The following is a 19,265-nucleotide window of genomic DNA, read 5'->3' on the forward strand; positions in this document are numbered from 1 at the left end:
CATTCAGTGCACTAGACTATATAAAGTAGCCTTATAATACCACTATCACTTCTTTTGCAAAACCACAATGAAAGACAGACCAAAAGAGGCAGATGGTTTGCAAAAAAGCAATGCAGTGCCAGAGCCCTTAACACTCTTCTAAAACTTTAAGAGCTGTAAAAGTTCTCTTAAAATGTATTCATCTGTATGCATACATGCTCAGTTACTTCACTGGTGTGCAACTCTGTGGACTGCAGCCCAACAGGCTCCTCTGTCCATAGGATTCTCCAGGCAAGAATACTGGAATGGGTTGCCAGGGGATCTTCCCAGCCCAGGGACTGAACCTCTGTCTCCTGCATTGCAGGGAGATTCTTTACCACTGAGCCATCTCCCTACCAAATTGCTCATAAGGTAAAGAAAGCAGTAATTTGCATCTTCCTTGTCATTTAATTCTTTTGGAAGTCCAAATGTTGTGAACTTTTAAGTCCAAGTGGTCCTTTTACATTTTCTTCCTTGGGATTTGGTCATAAATACTTAACTATTGTTAATGTAAGAAGTTCTTCCATATAAAGGTGGAAACAATTCAATGTCTAATACAATCTCTCTATATTATATAAAACCAGCATTTAAAATGATAGAGAAGGAAAATTAGTTGGAATTAATCAGACAATAAGGCAGTATGAAGCAACATTGCCACGTGGTATTTCAGAATATTAGATACTGGTTACTCCATACATTCCCGGAGTACAGGGAACACAACTAAAAACTTCAGCCTTGTAAATATCCTTTTAAAAGTTATGATTTGTCTTCCTTCTATTCATACTGAGAATGTGCTTCCCAGGTGGGGCAGGGGTAAAGAATCCACCTGCTAATGCAGGAGACACAAGAGACGTGAGTTCAATCACTGGATCGGGAGCATCCTGGAGCAGAAAATGCCAATCTGCTCCAGTATTCTTGCCTGTAAAATTCCATGGACAGAGGAGCCTAGTGGGCAGTAGTCCATGGGGTCACAAAAAATCAGACACAATTAAGCACATACACATACATACTGAAAATAGTCACAAGATTATTTCTATGATTTAAACTTAAACAAAGAAGCATGGACTTAGGCCACATAGAGCAAAATCTTCTCAAACTCTTTCTTAACATAGGTAGAAGTAATAGAATAGGATATGAAAAAGCATTCAGTTCAGTTCACTTCAGTCACTCAGTTGTGTCTGACTCTTTGTGACCCCATAGACTGCAGCACGCCAGGCTTCCCTGTCCATCACCATTTCCTGGAGATTGCTCAAACTCATGTCCATCACGTCAGTGATACCATCCAACCATCTTATCCTCTGTTGTCCCCTTCTCCTCCTACCTTCAATCTTTCTCAGAATCAGGGTCTTTTCCAATGAGTCAGTTCTTCACATCAGGTGGCCAAAGTATTGGAGTTTCACCTTCAGCATCAGACCTTCCAATGATTATTCAGGACTCATTTCCTTTAGGATTGAATGGCTGGATCTCCTTAGAGTCAAAGGGAATTTCAACAGTCTTCTCCAACACCACAGTTCAAAAGCATCAATACTTTGGTGCTCAGCTTTCTTTATAGACCAACTCTCATATCCATACATGACTGCAGGAAAAACCATAGCTTTGAATAGACAGACCTTTGTTGGCAAAGTAATGTCTCTGCTTTTTAATATTCTGTCTAGTTTGGTCATAGCTTTTCTTCCAAGGAGCAAGTGTCTTTTAATTTCATGGCTGCAGTCACCATTTGCAATGATTTTGAAGCCCAAAAAAGTAAAGTCACTCACTGTTTCCAATGTTTCCCATCTACTTGCCATGAAGTGATGGGAGCAGATGCCACAATCTTAGTTTTCTAAACGTTGATTTTTAAGTCAATTTTTTCACTCTTCTCTTTCACTTTCATCAAGAGGCTCTTTAGTTCCTCTTCCTTTCTGCCATAAAGGTGGTGTCATCTGCATATCAGAGGTTATTGATATTTCTCCCAGCAATCTTGATTCCAGCTTGTGCTTCGTCCAGCATTTCACATGATGTACTCAGCATATAAGTTAAATTATCAGGGTGACAATATGCAGCCTTGACATACACCTTTCCTGATTTGGAACCAGTCTGTTGTTCCATGTCCAGTTCTAACTTGCTTCTTGACCTACGTACAGATTTCTCAGGAGGCAGGTCATGTGGTCTTGTGTTCCCATCTCTTTAAGAATTTTCCATTGTTTGTTGTGATCCACACAGTCAAAGGCTTTGATGTAGTCAATAAAGCAGAAGTCGATGTTTTTCTGGTATTCTCTTGCTTTCTTGAAGATCCAACAGATGATGGCAACTTGATCCTGTTCTTCTGCCTTTTCTAAATCCAGCTTGAACATCTGGAAGTTCACAGTTCACGTACTGTTTAAGCCTGACTTGGAGAATTTTGAGCATTACTTTACTAGCATGTGAGATGAGTGCAATTGTGAATGCTCATATTCTTCAGCATTGCCTATCTTTGGGATTGAAATGAAAACTGACCTTTTCCAGTCCTGTGGACACTGTTGAGTTTTCCAAATTTTCTGACATATTGAGTGCAACACTTTCACAGCATCATCTTTTAAGATTTGAAACAGCTCAACTGGAATTCCACCACCTCCACTAGCTTTGTACATAGTGATGCTTCCTAAGGCCCACCTGACTTCACATTCCAGGATGCCTGGCTCTAGGTGAATGATCACACCACCGTAGTTATCTGGGTCATGAAGATCTTTTATGTATAGTACTTCTGTGTACTTTTGCCACCTCTTTTTAATATCTTCTGCTTTTGTTATTTCCATACCATTTCTGTCCTTTATTGTGCCCCTTTTTGCATGAAAAATTCATTTGGTATTACTAATTTTCTTAAAGAGATCTCTAGTCCTTCCCATTCTATTGTTTTCCTCTATTTCTTTGTATTGATCACTGAGGAAGCCTATCTTATCTCTCCTTGCCATTCTTTGGAACTCTGCATTCAAATGGGTATATCTTTCCTTTTCCTATTTGCCTTTAGCTTTTCTTCTTTTCTCAGCTATTTGTAAGGATAACCATTTTGCCTTTTTGCATTTCTTTTTCTTGGGGATGGTCTTGATCACTGCCTCCTGTACAATGTCATGAACCTCTGTCCATAGTTCTTTTTTTTTGTTTTTTTTTCAAAATTTTATTTTATTTTTTAACTTTACAATATTGTATTGGTTTTGCCATATATCAACATGAATCCGCCACAGGTATACATGTGTTCCCCATCCTGAACCCTCCACCCTCCTCCCTCCCCATACCATCCCTCTGGGTCGTCCCAGTGTACCAGCCCCAAGCATCCAGTATCATGCATCGAACCTGGACTGGTGACTCGTTTCATATATGATATTATACATGTTTCAATGCCATTCTCCCAAATCATCCCACCCTCTCCCTTTCCCACACAGTCCAAAACACTGTTCTATACATTAGTGTCTCTTTTGCTGTCTCGTATACAGGGTTATTGTTACCATCTTTTTAAATTCCATATATATGCATTAGTATACTGTATTGGTGTTTTTCTTTCTGGCTTACTTCACTCTGTATAATAGGCTCCAGTTTCATCCACCTCATTAGAACTAATTCAAATGTATGTTTTTTAATGGCTGAGTAATACTCCATTGTGTATATGTACCACTGCTTTCTTATCCATTCATCTGCTGATGGACATCTAGGTTGCTTCCATGTTCTAGCTATTATAAACAGTGCTGCGATGAACACTGGCGTACATGTGTCTCTTTCAATTCTAGTTTCCTCAGTGTGTATGCCCAACAGTGGGATTGCTGGGTCATAAGGCAGTTCTATTAAAAATATGGAATGCTTCACGAATTTACGTGTCATCCTTGCACAGGGGCCATGCTAATCTTCTCTGTATCATTCCAATTTTAGTATATGTGCTGCTGAAGCGAGCACTATCATAGTTCTTGAGGCACTCTGTCTATCAGATCAAATCCCTTGAATCTATTTGTCACTTCCACTGTATAATGGTAATTGATTTAAGTCAGACCTGACATGTCTAGTGGTTTTTCCTACTTTCTTCAATTTAGGTCTGTGTAAAAAGTAGCAGGAGTTGGTTTGCTCTGCCTTGGGCTCCCTCAAAACTCATTTTCCCCACCAAAAGGTCTTTCTTATTGAAAACAGCTTAAACACCATGGAACACCTTTCCAAGATCCATGTGTTAGCACAAGCAGATGAGAAAGTCTGTAAATCTCAAAACTAGCTTAGCTCCCACTCAAGAACAAAAGCAAGGAGTGAAAAAAAAATATTCTATAAGATATAGAATTGTTGAGAGATTGAAAAGTTAAGAAACAGTAAATGTAATAAATCTTACTTACAGAAGGAAGACAGGCTCAAGATATTCATTACATAACCGTAATTTGTTCATCCAATATGTTGAGAGGACTCTAAGCCACAATTACTCTGTTATATACTTTCATGGGCTTCCTCATGGGCACTTGTAAAGAATCCACCTGCCAGAGCAGGAGATGTAAGAGACTCAGGTTCAATCCCTGGGTTGGAAAGATTCCCTGGAGGAGGAAATGGCAACCCACTCCACTATTCTAGCCTGGAAAATCCCATGGACAGAGGAGTCTGGTGGGCTACAATCTATAACGTTGCAAAGAGTCAGACATGACTGAAGTGACTTAGTACAAACACTGTCTATTTAAAAATTATCAATGAGGCAGAATTGACAAAAAAATTATCAATTCTGTCATTTTTACAGAATAAGGAAACAGGGTGTTAAGAAATTTGCTCAATCTTTCTAACTACTAAGGGAGAGAGGGCTCATTATAAACAATGCTTCTGTTTGCAAAAGGGACCGGAGCTATTCCTGGTTGTATGTTGAATGACAAAAGCAGAGAAGCAGGCATGAATGGCTTTCATGCAAACGAAGGCTTCCATTTCCTGCTACATCATCAATTACCAATCTGTAGCAAATATTAGCCATACAGTACCCTTTTAGCTTAAGTTAAATTATGTCCACTTGTTGGTACATTAATATACTGACCACAGCAAAATAGCACATGCATATATCACTTTGACTCAGGATGATAAAATGATTCCTGGTCTGCCCATAAACTCTCAGAATTCTTTTTCCATACCCCACCACCTACCTTATCCATCACATTGGAGGATCACTTACCATGAGGATAAAAAAGAAACCAAATTGTATTAAGAATAAGATTAATAACTTAGAGGAAAGTTGATATTGCAATGTGAGTATTACAATCATAAAGAGCTACAATTTATATTTGAACTTCGTGTTTAAAGTTCCTTAAACTTTAAGTTTAAAGAGACTGTGGTTAAGGATAAAAACAAAAACTACTGTTTATATAATATTTCATTAGTCTCTGGAGATACAGAGATCAATGTAGTAATTAATGCCATAGCTGTGATTTCTTATATCTCAGTAATCACTAACAGAGGAACCAAAGATCAAATTGCCAGCATCAGTCGGACCATAGAAAAGGAAAGAGAATTCCAGAAAAACATCTACTTCTGCTTCTACTATAGCCTTTGACTGTGTGGATCACAACAAGCTGTGGAAAATTCTTCAAGAGATGGGAATACCAGAATACTGTCCTGCCTTCTGAAAAATCTGTATGCAGGACAAGAAGCAACAGTTAGAACCGGAAATGGAACAATGGACTGGTTTCAAATTAGGAAAGGAGTTCATCAAGGCTGTATATTGTCACTCTGCTTATTTAACTTATATACAGAATACATCATGAGAAATGCTTGGTTAGATGAAGCACAAGCTGGAATCAAGATTGCTGGGAGAAATAGCAACTTCAGAAATGCAGATGACACCACCCTTATGGCAGAAAGGAAGAGGAACTAAAGAGCCTCTTGATGAAAGTGAAAGAGGAAAGTGAAAAAGCTGGCTTTAAACTCAACATTCAGAAAACTAAGATCATGGCATTGGGTCCCATATTTTCAAGGCAAATAGATGGGGAAACAGTGGAAACAGTGACAGACTTTATTTTGGGGGGCTGCAAAATCACTACAGATGGTGACTGCAGCCATGAAATTTAAAGATGCTTGCTCCCTGGATGAAAGCTATGACAAACCTAGATAGCATATTAAAAAGCAGAGACATTACTTTGCCAATAAAGGTTCATCTAGTCAAAGCTATGGTTTTTCCAGTAGTCATGTATGGATGTGAGAATTGGACCATTAAAAAACTGAGTGCCGAAAAGTTGATGTTTTTGAACTGTGGTGTTGCAGAAGACTCTTTAAAGTCCCTTGAACTGCAAGGAAATCAAACCAGTCAATCCTAAAGGAAATCAACGCTAAATATTCTGATGCTGATGCTGAGCTCCAATACTTTCGCCACCTGATGTAAAGAACTAACTAATTGGAAAAGACCCTAATGCTGGGAAAGAATAAAGGCAGGAGGAAAAGGGGTCGACAGAGGATGATATGGTTAGATGGCATCACTGACTTGAAGAACATGAGTTTGAGCAATCTCCAGGAGTTGGCGATGGACATGGAAGCCTGGCATGCTGCAGGCCGTGGGGTAGCAAAGAGTCCAACACAACTGAGCAAATGAACTGAGCTGAATTGAATCATTAACAGGATATAAAAGTGCCTATATAACCCGGAAATTCAGCTAAGCTTCATTGCAGAAGGAAAATACACTAGAATTCATTCCATTTAGCTCATGAATTAAAACTGTTTCCACTAGGCAGTAATGACAGCAATCTAAGAAAAATCTCCTAAATCGATAGCACAGAGTGATACATAAAAAGAGATCCTATTTTTTTCCCCTTCATTTTCTATATCAGTTTCCCTTTCTCCTTCATTTAACTGGATACTTAGATAAGTCATATATGCCCTATGCCATATATGTCCCAATGAAAACCTTTCACTAAAGTCCTAAGGAAACTGTTTTTAGCATGACTATTATCAACTGTGAAAATAATGCTAATATAAAAATATGAACGTTGTTTCCTTTTGATCCATGGGACAATCTGGTGAGGTAGTCATAAGGAAATTATTTTACTATTCAGAGTTCAAAAGAAAAATATACTAATTAAGCTATATTTTAAAATGGTACATATACATAAAGTATAATAATGAAGTGATTTCTGACTTGATTAATGTCATAATTTTCTTACTGTAATAATTAAGAAACAAAGGTACAAATGCTATGAAATGATTGATGCCAGAATTTGATTCAGTCAGTATTGGACAAATCAGAAGACTCTGACATCATTTCAAATTTCCACAATTGCCAAAAGTTAATTCAGTTTTGGACACTAAAGAAACAATTTGGAAAGTAAGGCTGGATCACTGAAGCATGATTTTCATTTATTTCTTCTGTGTTAGGGGTCAAAGAGAAATTGTCTCAGTGATTCTCTACTTCACTGAAACAAAACTTTATTTTAGTTCACGGTGAATAAACTATGTAAGAAATCAATTTAATGACCTTTATTGAGATACTATTGGATATAAGATACTGTGCTAAATGGTCTGCAAACATACATAAATTACAGCTGTATTATTTTTTAGGGCTGCCTTAACACATTATCACAGACTAGTTGGCTTAAACAACAGAGATTTATTTTCTCAGTTTTGAGGCTGCAAGTCCAAGATCAAGGTATAGTGAAAGGAAAGTGAAGTAGCTCAGTCGTGTCCAACTCTTTGCGACCCCGTGGACTGTAGCCTACCAGGCTCTTCCCTCCATGGGATTCTCCAGGCAAGGGTACTGGAGTAGGTTGCCATTTCCTTCTCCAAGATCAAGGTATGGACAGGGTTTATTCCTCTAATGCCTCTTCTTAGCTTGTACATTTCCTATATCTTCTAATTAGATACCTGGTCTTCACATGTGGACATGTTTATGTCCTAATTTCTCTTCCATAAAGACATTGGTCATATTGGACTAGGGCTCAACCTAATAACCTCATTTTAACTTACTTACATCTTTAAAGACTCTAGCTCCTTTTGTAGTTACATTCTGAGATACTGAGGGTTATGGCTTAAACATATAAATTTTGGAGAACACAATTCACCCAACAATAGCATCCCTGCCCTCCAGGACTTTTAAAATAATAAAGGAAAAACATAAAAGTATTTATAAGGCATAAAGTGGTAAAATTTATAGCCTTTCTAAGTGAAAGGTGCAGAGAAATAGAGGAAAACAATAGAACAGGAAAGACTAGTAATCTCTTCAAGAAAATTAGACATACCAAGGGAGTCTTTCATGCAAAGACAGGCACAATAAAGGACAGAAAGTGTATGGACCTAAAAAAAGCATAAGATATTAAGAAGAGGAGGCAATACACAGAACTATATAAAAAAGTCTTAATGACCTGGATAACCATGATTGTCTGATCACTCACCTAGAGCCAGACATCCAGGAGTGTGAAATATAGTGGGCCTTAGGAAGCCTCACTTGAACAAAGCTAGTGGAGGTTATGGAATTCCAGTGGAGGCAATTCAAATCCTAAAAGGTGATGCTATTAAAGTCCTGCACTCCATATGCCAGTAATTTGGAAATCTCAGCAGTGGCCACAGGACGGAAAAAGGTCAGTTTTCAGTCCAATTATAAAGAAGGGCAATGGCAAAGAATGTTAGAACTACTGCAAAATTGCACTCACTTCACATGCTAAAAAACTAAGATTATGGCACCTGGTCCCATCACTTCATGGTAAACAGATGGGGAAACAATGCAAAGAGTGAGAGACTTTATTTTCTTAGGTTCCACAATCACTGCAGATGGTGACTGCAGTCATGAAATTAAAAGACGCTTGCTCCTTGGATGAAAAGCTATGACAAACCTAGACAGCATATTAAAAAGCAGAGACATCACTTTGCTGACAAAGGTCCATCTAGTCAAATATAGTTTTTCTAGTAGTCATGTATGGATGTGAGAGTTGGATCATAAAGAAGGCTGAGTGCCAAAGAATTGATGCTTTTGAACTGTGATGCTTTAAAAGACTCTCAAGAGTCCCTTGGACAGCAAGGAGATCACTCCAGTTAATCCTAAAGGAAATCAACATTGAATATTCATTGGAAGGACTGATGCTGAAACTGAAGCTCCAATACTTTGGCTACCTGATGCAAAGCACCAACTAATTAAGAAAGACCCTGATGCTGGGAAAGGTTAAAGGCAGGAGGAAAAGGGGACAACAGAGGATAAGATGGTTGGATGGTATCACCAACTCAATGGATATGAATTTGAGCAAGTTCTGGGAGAAAGTGAAAGACAGGGAAGCCTGGCATGCTGCAGTCCATGGGTTCACAAAGAATCAGACATGACTGAGAGACTGAAGAGCAACAACATTCACTAGCAAGGTCATGCTCAAAATCCTCCAAGCTAGGCTTCAACAGTACGTAAACTGAGAACTTCCAGATATACAAGCTGGATTTATAAAAGGCAGAGGAGCCAGAGATCAAATTGCCCACATCTGTTGAATCATAGAAAAAGCAAGAGAATTCCAGAAAAACATCTACTTCAGCTTTATTGACTATGTTAAATCCTTTGACTGTGTGGACCACAACAAACTGTGGTAAAGTTATACAACAAATTCAAAATTTTAAAGGATCATGTTGAGAGTGATAGTGCTTAGTCATGTCTGACTCTTTGCAAATCCATACACTGCAGCCCACCAGGCTTCTCTTTCCATAGAATTTTCTAGGCAAGAATACTGGAATGGATAGCCATTCCCTTCTCCAGGGGATCTTTGATCAGAGATCAAACCCTGATCTGCTGCATTGCAGGCCAATTCTTTACCATGTGAGCCACAAGGGAAGCCCATAGAAAGGCTTAAAGGAGGAAAAGGTTTAAAGGATAAAATGGTTGTCTAAGGATAGGATTTCAGCATATTGAGATTAATATAGTGAAAAGGGCAGAAAATGACATGATTGGAATAGGCACTGTGTAACACTATTTTTTCTTTTAATAGTTATGTATGGATGTGAGAGTTGGACTGTGAAGAAAGCTGAGCACCAAAGAATTGATGGTTTTGAAGTGTGGTGTTGGAGAAGACTCTTGAGAGTCCCTTGGACTGCAAGGAGATCCAACCAGTCCATTCTGAAGGAGATCAGTCCTGGGTGTTCTTTGGAAGGAATGATGCTAAAGCTGAAACTCCCAATACTTTGGCCACCTCATGCAAAGAGTTGACTCATTGGAAAAGACTGTGATGCTGGAAGGGATTGGGGGCAGGAGGAGAAGGGGACCACAGAGGATGAGATGGCTGGATGGCATCACCGACTCGATGGACATGAGTTTGAGTGAACTCCGGGAGGCCTGGCATGTTGCAATTCATGGGGTCGCAAAGAGCGGATATGACTGAGCAACTGAACTGAACTGAACTGAATTAAGCTTACTCTGATTGACATATACTAGTATTTAAGATGATAAAGGTCATTTGGTTGCTGATAGGAAAAACAGCAATACAAAAATCATATTTTCTTCTGTTTTCTATGTAAAATATGCCACAGGCAAATATCAATACAAATTAAACATATCATTTTAATTTTTAATATATCATTAAACCTGTGGATTTTTTTTTTAAAGAAACAGAGAATTAGAATTTTGCCCACTATAAAGCAGAAGATACAGATAATAAAAGTCCAACAGGAGTTAGATTATCCTTGTAAGAAATTTATATATCTAAAACTATGCCTATAGCTCTTTGTTCTGAGGGTCAGTTCCCAAATTTATGTGATGCAGTAGTATTTTAAATTATTTCCTATAATGAAGTGTCACTATCTGAGTTTTTTAAAAAAAGTAGATTTGTGATATTTTATTACCAGTGAGTGTAACCTATGTTTAATTGCCCAACAAATTACTTTTAGTCCTGTTTGCTAAATAAGTAATATTTCTGACAATAAAAATAAAATATTATCAATTTTAATTTATTTTATTTAAGAAACAGAAGATAATAGTAAGGTATCTACATAGAATACCCTTATTATATATTTAGAGGAGGAAAAATACTGAACTTTCAATGGAATCATAATAAATTTGTGCTTCTTTATACTTCTTACATATGTCACTAGCAGATAAAAAGAATTTATACTTACTACTTAAAATTATGACAATTCAGTAGCACTCAGCCATGTCATATTAAAATGTGGTAAAGTACAAGATTTTCATTTGGTTCACAGATATTTTTCCAAAGGCACATTGAAGTTTTCACATCTACTATCGTGACAATATTTAGGTTAGTGTGATAAATGTTTGAAACATATTTAAACTCCACATTTTGTATCACTTATTAGTGCCTAATTAAGTAGAAAAAGTTTAAGTTCAGTGAATTTAAAAACCAAAATTAAAGTAAATCAGATTTTACATTAGGATATAAAGATCCTGGCATATAAACCTTTAGCACTGCAGGAAATGAGCTTCATCTCTTACACCCGTGAAAGGTATAGTGTGATTATTCTGTATAATTATATATCGAGGAGAAGCCTTGATTTGGATACAGGACTATACCAAAATAAAAGAAAAAATCACTTTGCATAGCTGTTCTTAATTTTTGCAGTTGCCTGAAATAGTTATGCTACATATACATTCTGGCCTGTGTTGGGAGGCTCTGAGATATGAACTGAGTAAAATCTGCCCTAGATCACTTGGAGGTTACATCTATAGAAATCAAATGAGAGTTTATTAAGTAAAAAGTATTTAAAGAAACCATTATTTAAATATCTGCTGTATATCAAGCACTATTTATGGCACTGAAATGAAGAAAAACCTAACAATCTTGACACATCCATGAAGTGTGTTTGCTTCTCTTTCTTTGACTGAATTTTCACTCATCTGATATTTTGAGTGGTGTTCTTTTGGGATGTTTCTTTTGTTTAGCTTTAAAGTCTTCAGAATCTGATTAACTTCTGAAGAGGGAGAAAAGAGTCTCATACTCACCCAAACCATATCTAGTCTAGCTCAAAGGGGTAATTATTTTGCTCTATCATGATCATACAAAATAGTCCACATGACCAACCAAAGATTAACAGAAGAAGGGACTTGAGCTTTTGTTAATTATTTGACTCAAAAACTGAATGAGTAACAATACTTAAGAGTTACGTACATCTTTCTCCCCAAGTAAAGGAAGTTCCAGATGCTTGTGTCATTTTTTATTTCTTTTATCAGCATCTTATAGTTTTCAGAGCACAGTTCTTTTACCTCCTTAGATAGGCTTATTCCTTAGTATTTTATTCTTTTTGATGTGATGGTAAATGGAATTGTTTCCTTAATTTTGCTTTCTGATCTTTCATTATTAGCATATAAGAATACAAGAGATTTCAAAGCTTTTGCATAGTAACGGAAACCACCAACAAAATGAAAAGACAATCCACAAAATGGGAAAAAAAATTTGAAAATGAAGCAACTAAAAATGGATTAATATCCAAAATAAACAGTTCATTCAGCTCAATATCAAAAAACAAACAACCCAATAAAAATATACTACTACTACTACTAGTACTAAGTCGCTTCAGTCGTGTCCGACTCTGTGTGACCCCATAGACGGCAGCCCACCAGGCTCCCCCATCCCTGGGATTCTCCAGGCAAGAACACTGGAGTGAGTTGCCATTTCCTTCTCCAATGCATGGAAGTGAAAAGTGAAAGTGAAGTCGCTCAGTCGTGTCTGACTCTTAGTGACCGCATGGACTGCAGCTCACCAGGCTCCTCTGCTCATGGGATTTTCCAGGCAAGAGTACTGGAGTGGGGCGCCATTGCCGTCTCCGCAATCAAAATATGGGCAGATCTAAATAGACATTTCTCAAAAAAGAAAAAAAAAATACACACAGATGGAAAAAAAAGCACATGAAAAGATATTTAACATCACTACCTTAGAGAAATGCAAATCAAAACTCCATTGAGGTAACACCTCACACGTATCAGAATAGCCATCATCAAAAATAAATCTACAAACAATGATGGAAAGAGTGGAGGAGAAGTTGTGGAGAAAAGAGAACACTTCTACCTTGTTAGTGGAAATGTAAATTGAAACAGCCACTCTGTAGAACAGTATAAAGGTTACTGAAAAAACTAAAATGCCTACTATATGATCCAGCAATCCCACTCCTGATGTATGTCCGGGAAAAAAATAATAATTTGAAAATACACACACACTCCAATGTTCATTGAAGTACTATTGACTATTTATAGCCAAGACATGGAAGGAACCTAAATGTCCACCAATAGAGGAGAGTTAGAAGATGTGGTTCATATATACAATTGAATATTATTCAGCTATAAAAAGAAGGAAATAATGCTATTAGGAGCAATATGGATGGGCCTAGAGAGTGTCATACTGAGTGAAGTAAACTCATAAACAACTGAAATGTATTTCTCACTCTTCTGGAGGCTGGGAATCCAAAATCAAGGCAAAGCCCTCCTTAATTTATACCCAGTGCCTTTTGCTATAGCCTGGTGGGCTGCCGTCTATGGGGTCGCACAGAGTCGGACACAACTGAAGCGACTTAGCAGCAGCAGCGCAGTCGGGGAAGATGTTAGGAATCTCTGTGGTGTCTGCTTTATGAAAATATTAATCTAATTCATGAAGACTTCACCCTCATGACCTAAGAACCTTCCAAAGGCCCTGCCTTCTAGTATTTTCACACTGGATATTATTATAATATCCCAGGTGACACAACGGTAAAGAAGCTGCCTACCAATTTAGGAAATACAGGAGATGCAGGTTCAATCCCTGGGTCAGGAAGATTCCCTGGAGTAGGAAATAGCACCCTACTCCAGTATGCTTGCCTGGAAAATTCCATGGGCAGAGGAGCCTGGAAAGCTACAGTCCATGGGGTCACAAAGAGTTGGACACAATTGAGCAACTGAGCACATATGCATTAGTATTTCAGCATATGAATTTTGCAGAGACACAAACCTTCAGACAATAGCAAAGTGATATAATTATTAACATTTTAGAGGAGATCATTTAGTGAGTCAGAGGTTCATTTATTTCCTGAAGATCATAGATCCAGTAGGATCTGGCAGACTTGTCACTTCTAAGCATAGTTAACCCTTTCTAAACAGACACTTTTCTTTCTATGCTTTCCATAAATTCAAGAGATAAAATCCATTGTTTTGATGACTAATCTATAAGAGTTCTTTTAGAGGTGACATTTTAGTGATAATTATATGTGCTTTGTGAAAAGCTAGCTCTTGGCTGCTTTTGTTCTGTATACATAAATTGTTCATAGAACAAGCTCTGGAGCCACTCTGTAAGTGGAAGTTTTTATTGTTTTCTAAATAAAAATCTCCTAGGATGCTATCAAAGTCCTTGAGTCTATGCCAACACAAATTTGCAAGCTCAGATACATGACGTCATATTTTCAGACCTTGTATCTGCACCCACATGGGTAGCAAGGGGCATGCTTCTTTATGGGTCCAGAGGAAGACTTTTGCATAACATATAGGGAGGGATCAGCCTGTTTTTCCTGCCTAAAACCCCTTCATATCTAGCTGAAAATTGGTCTTTCAGAATGTTCAAGAGCACCTATTAGACTCATTAGCAGGTGGGGTGAGGAGGTGGTTGGGGACAGGGAGTAGGCATCATGTCACAAAGATAAACTTCCCATGTAATCCCTTATCTGACCATAAAATGTCCACAAGATTCACCCTATGAAGGATTTTGAATCATTCATATTACATTGATAAAATACATATGCTTAGAGTTGAAACACTCTGTTTTTGTTAAAAGTTCCTGTCAGTATATCTGGCTCTGGCAAATACTATGGCTATTGAGAACTGTTCATGCACTCACTGAGACAGTTTTAAAGAAATACTTACTTAAAGATCTATTTTATCTTTCATACCCTTTGTAAGGACATAGTTAACACATCTGCACAATTTAGGAATTTTTAAAAAATATCTCAATACAAATTTAAAATGCAAGTGATTGGTGCTATTTAATCAATAGGATTATTGATGTTTATGACAGCTCCACCTTAGAGTTCTGATTAAAATTGTTAAATCTGACTGATTTTGATAAAGTCAAAATAGAACTCCTAATTACAGACTTTCTAAATACTGAATTTGTAACATTCAAACAACAATCCTGCTGTATACTTACTGTTCATTCAAATGAGAGCATTGAGTGAATTCACATGTTAGTACATGGAATGATGTGTGTTTAATTTCAGTTGGCATGCCCAAACTACTCTTCAGTTATGTACATATAGGCAGAACTTCAGAATATAATTATCAATAGGGACTACATCAGGGGAGCTCATTCAATCATTTTTGAATGTAACCTTTCCCCCTGTCATTCCTTATGTAAAACTGTGTGTATAATTTGTCTGTAGTCTCTGCAATGACAGCCATACATCATCACATGAAAATATAATCACAGAGGACTGAGAGTAAGAAAACTTACAACCACAATAAGACTGTGTCCTGATTTTAGCCAATGGCATGCAATATCCTGGCTGCAAGTTATCCTAGGACTATTCTGATGAAGCAGAGCTCCTTTTCCTACTAAATTCACACCTGGGGTTTTCAACCTGAGTTATGTTTAAGTCAACAAATTGGCTTTCACCTCACCTTTCTATTGTCATGTCTCGGATGTGTGTGTGTCAGGCTTATGTTTTAATTTCTTGGAGGAGGGCTGGAGAGAGTGAGGGAATACCTGCTTTATATTGAGTTTACTTTATTTTCACTTCTGAGAGCAAAGAAAGCATTGTTTTGCTCCAAACTATCTACTTCTATAAGGATGTTTCTCAGCATCTGGTGTTAGTTATCTGAAATATTGATGCCACTACCAATTAAAATTTTAGACAATTTACATTTTCTTAAAAATGTTCAGGGCTTTATATGATGTCATCTGTTGATTTTCTGAGTCCAGTATTAATCCAGATGGACCCTTTGTTCCTATAATATTGGTCACCATGCCACCCCTCAAATACACCATGCACTTTCACATGCTTTTCTCTCTTTCTGAATTGTTATTTCAGTTTCTTCCAGGTTCAATTCAACAGTTCAGTTTAACCACTATCTCCTTAACAATCCTTCCCTCAATATCCTGACATCTCATCAATCTTTCCCTCAATGCCCACCATCATTAATTGCACAGCATTTGAGTTCCCTACAAGCAAATATTGTCCCCTTTCCTTCTTTGCATCCTCTTCCATTTCCCAGCAAACTGCTTTGCATGTAGTTGATATCCCATACACTTTTATCAAAATTCATTTTTGTAGAATATCATTTCAAATATTGGGCTTCCCTGGTGACTTGGGAGTAAAGAAAGCACTTCCCAGTGCAGGAGATGTGGGTTCAATCCATGAGTTATGAAGATCCCCAGAAGAAGGAAATGTCTACCCACCCCAGTATTCTTGCCTGGGAAACCCCATGGACAGATGAGCCTGTTGGCCTATAGTCCATAGGATCACAAACAGTCAGACACAACTTAGCAACTAAACAACAACAGTTTCAAATCTCAATGTTAAAAGAATATATTTTACACCACCATGCCTTTAATCAATTAAAATCTCAAGTAGGTGTTGAAGGGATACATAAAAGAATGCGTGATGATAGATAATTGGTTATAATTATTTAATGAATCATTGCATAGATATGTGCTATGCGTCATTTTTATCCCAACACCTATTCCATAAACATTATATGAGATTAAATAATGCTTAGTTTATGGACAATTAATTAACATTTGAATCTTTCTACGGAGTCTGGTGTGCTACATTCCATGGGGTCAGAAAGGGTCAGATACAGATTAGTGACTAAACAACAATTTAGAATTAAGAAGGAAAAGAAAATTTATTTTCATTTCCTTTTGTCAAATGATTCAGATAAAACTTTACAGATGCCATGGCATTTGGTCCCATCACTTCATAGCAAACAGATGGGGAAACAATGGAAACCATGACAGACTTTATTTTCTTGGGCTCTAAAATCACTGCAGATGGTGTCTGCAGCCATGAAATTAAAAGACACTTGCTCCTTGGAAGAAAAGCTATGAAAAACCTAGACAGCATATTAAAAAGCAGAGACATCACTTTGCCAACAAAGGACCATCTAGTCAAAACTATGGTTTTTCCAGTAGTCATGTATGGATGTAAGTTGGACCATAAAGAAAGCTGAGCACTGAAGAATTGATGTTTTTTATCTGTGGTGTTGGAGAAGACCCTTGAGAGTCCCTTGGACTGCAAGGAAACCAAACCAGTCTATCCTGAAGGAAATCAGTCCTGAAAATTTATTGGAAGGACTGATGCTTAAGCTGAAACTCCAATACTTTGGCCACCTGATGCAAAGAACTGACACAGTGGAAAAGATCCTGATTCTGGCAAAGATTGAAGATGCGACAAGAAGGGGTAGACAAAGGATGAGATGGTTAGATGGCATCACTGACTCAATAGACAGGAGTTTGAGTGAACTCCTAGGTTTGTGATGAACAGGGAAGCCTGACATGCTGCCGTCCATGGGGTCACAAAGAGTCGGACATAACTGAGCAACTGAACTGAACTGAAAGATCAAGTTTACTATAGTTTCATGAACACAGAGGGCTTTGCTATAGCATTTTTGATGGCAGTATCAGAGTTACATTTGTGTCACTAAGTCAAAGTCACAGAACACTGTGATGATTAGTGCTTGTATTTTTCATAATTTGAATTTTTAATAAAATATTCATTTCAAAGCTGAACACATTTAATGAAAGCATAACACATAAATCCTCCCAAATTAATCTTGAAAAATTATTAGTAAGAAGATGAGTACTTTTTTTTTCATTCAATAAATACCTACTGAAAACCTTCAAGCAAAATTTTGGAAGCAGAAGGATCAATTAGAAAGATTACATGACAATTCAAGGAAGAGACAGAGGCTTGAACTGGAGTCAGAGCAATGGACATGGACATTAAAGAGAAATGTAGGATATGGAATAAAGAAAATTTTCAAGTATCCTCCAATACTATAATTCACAGAGAATCGATAAGATGTTATCTTTAAAATGAAAAAAAAAAAAAACCTGTTACAGTAAAGGAACAGCAGTGCTAATTCTAATCAATAAGTGGTCAATCTCCTCTTTAGAAAATTCCAGATCCTTGTCAGTGACTGCCTCCATTGTTCATGTAGTCCCCTCTCTCCAATAATCTCCATCATTATGACTGTCTTGCAAGTTATCTTTTCCACTTTTACTCATTATTAAGTCTCCAGTACCTTTTGGAGGGTTTAGCATTTAAAACTATGCAGTAAATATTTAATGAATAAATGAAAGAATAAGTGAAACAAAAGCCATATCTTCACAAACCCTCATACTTAATCAGTTCTTAGTAATTACTGAATAGCTCTTATGGTCCAAGTCATTCCATTTTCCATCAAAGTTTCCATCTTCTAAATTCAATTCCTTGGGATTAAAGCTCACTATGAGTCAATTCTCCAAGCCAGGCTTCAGCAATATGTGAACCGTGAACTTCCTGATGTTCAAGTTGGTTTTAGAAAAGGAAGAGGAACCACAGATCAAATTGCCAACATCCGCTGGATCATGGAAAACGCAAGAGAGTTCCAGAAAAATATCTATTTCTGCTTTATTGACTATGCCAATGCCTTTGACTGTGTGGATCACAGTAAACTGTGGAAAATTCTGAAAGAGATGGGAATACCAGACCACCTGATCCGCCTCTTGAGAAATTTGTATGCAGGTCAGGAAGCAACACTTAGAACTGGACATGGAACAACAGACTGGTTCCAAATAGGAAAGGAGTACGTCAAGGCTGTATATTGTCACCCTGTTTATTTAACTTATATGCGGAGTACATCATGATAAATGCTGGGCTGGAAGAAGCACAAGCTGAAATCAAGATTGCCGGGAGAAGTATCAATAACCTCAGATATGCATATGACATCACCCTTATGGCAGAAAGTGAAGAGGAACTAAAAAGCCTCTTGATGAAAGTGCAAGTGGAGAGTGAAAAAGTTGGCTTAAAGCTCAACATTCAGAAAATGAAGATCATGGCATCTGGTTCTATCACTTCATGGGAAATAGATAGGGAAATAGAGGAAACAGTGTCAGACTTTATTTTTGGGGGCTCCAAAATCACTGCAGATGGTGACTGAAGCCATGACATTAAAAGACGCTTACTCCTTGGAAGGAAAGTTATGACCAACCTAGATAGCATATTGAAAAGCAGAGACATTACTTTGCCAACAAAGGTTCGTCTAATCAAGGCTACGGTTTTTCCTGTGGTTATGTATGGATGTGAGAGTTGGACTGTGAAGAAGGCTGAGCGTCGAAGAATTGATGCTTTTGAACTGTGGTGTTGGAGAAGACTCTTGAGAGTCC

The 19,265-nt window shown here is 37.5% G+C and overlaps 1 protein-coding gene and 1 non-coding gene across 8 annotated transcripts in view; both read right to left on the reverse strand.

Moving 5' to 3' along the window:
* The window catches only part of CTNNA3 (catenin alpha 3), a 1,922,732-nt gene that overhangs the window by 609,727 nt on the left and 1,293,740 nt on the right, over positions 1-19,265 (reverse strand). The window lies entirely within an intron of this gene.
* On the reverse strand, positions 3,815-3,921 carry LOC112584864. The gene has a single exon (XR_003109249.1). It is a non-coding gene; the product is annotated as a U6 spliceosomal RNA (small nuclear RNA).

Source organism: Bubalus bubalis, chromosome 4, assembly GCF_019923935.1.
Source record: "Bubalus bubalis isolate 160015118507 breed Murrah chromosome 4, NDDB_SH_1, whole genome shotgun sequence".
NCBI lineage: Eukaryota > Metazoa > Chordata > Mammalia > Artiodactyla > Bovidae > Bubalus > Bubalus bubalis.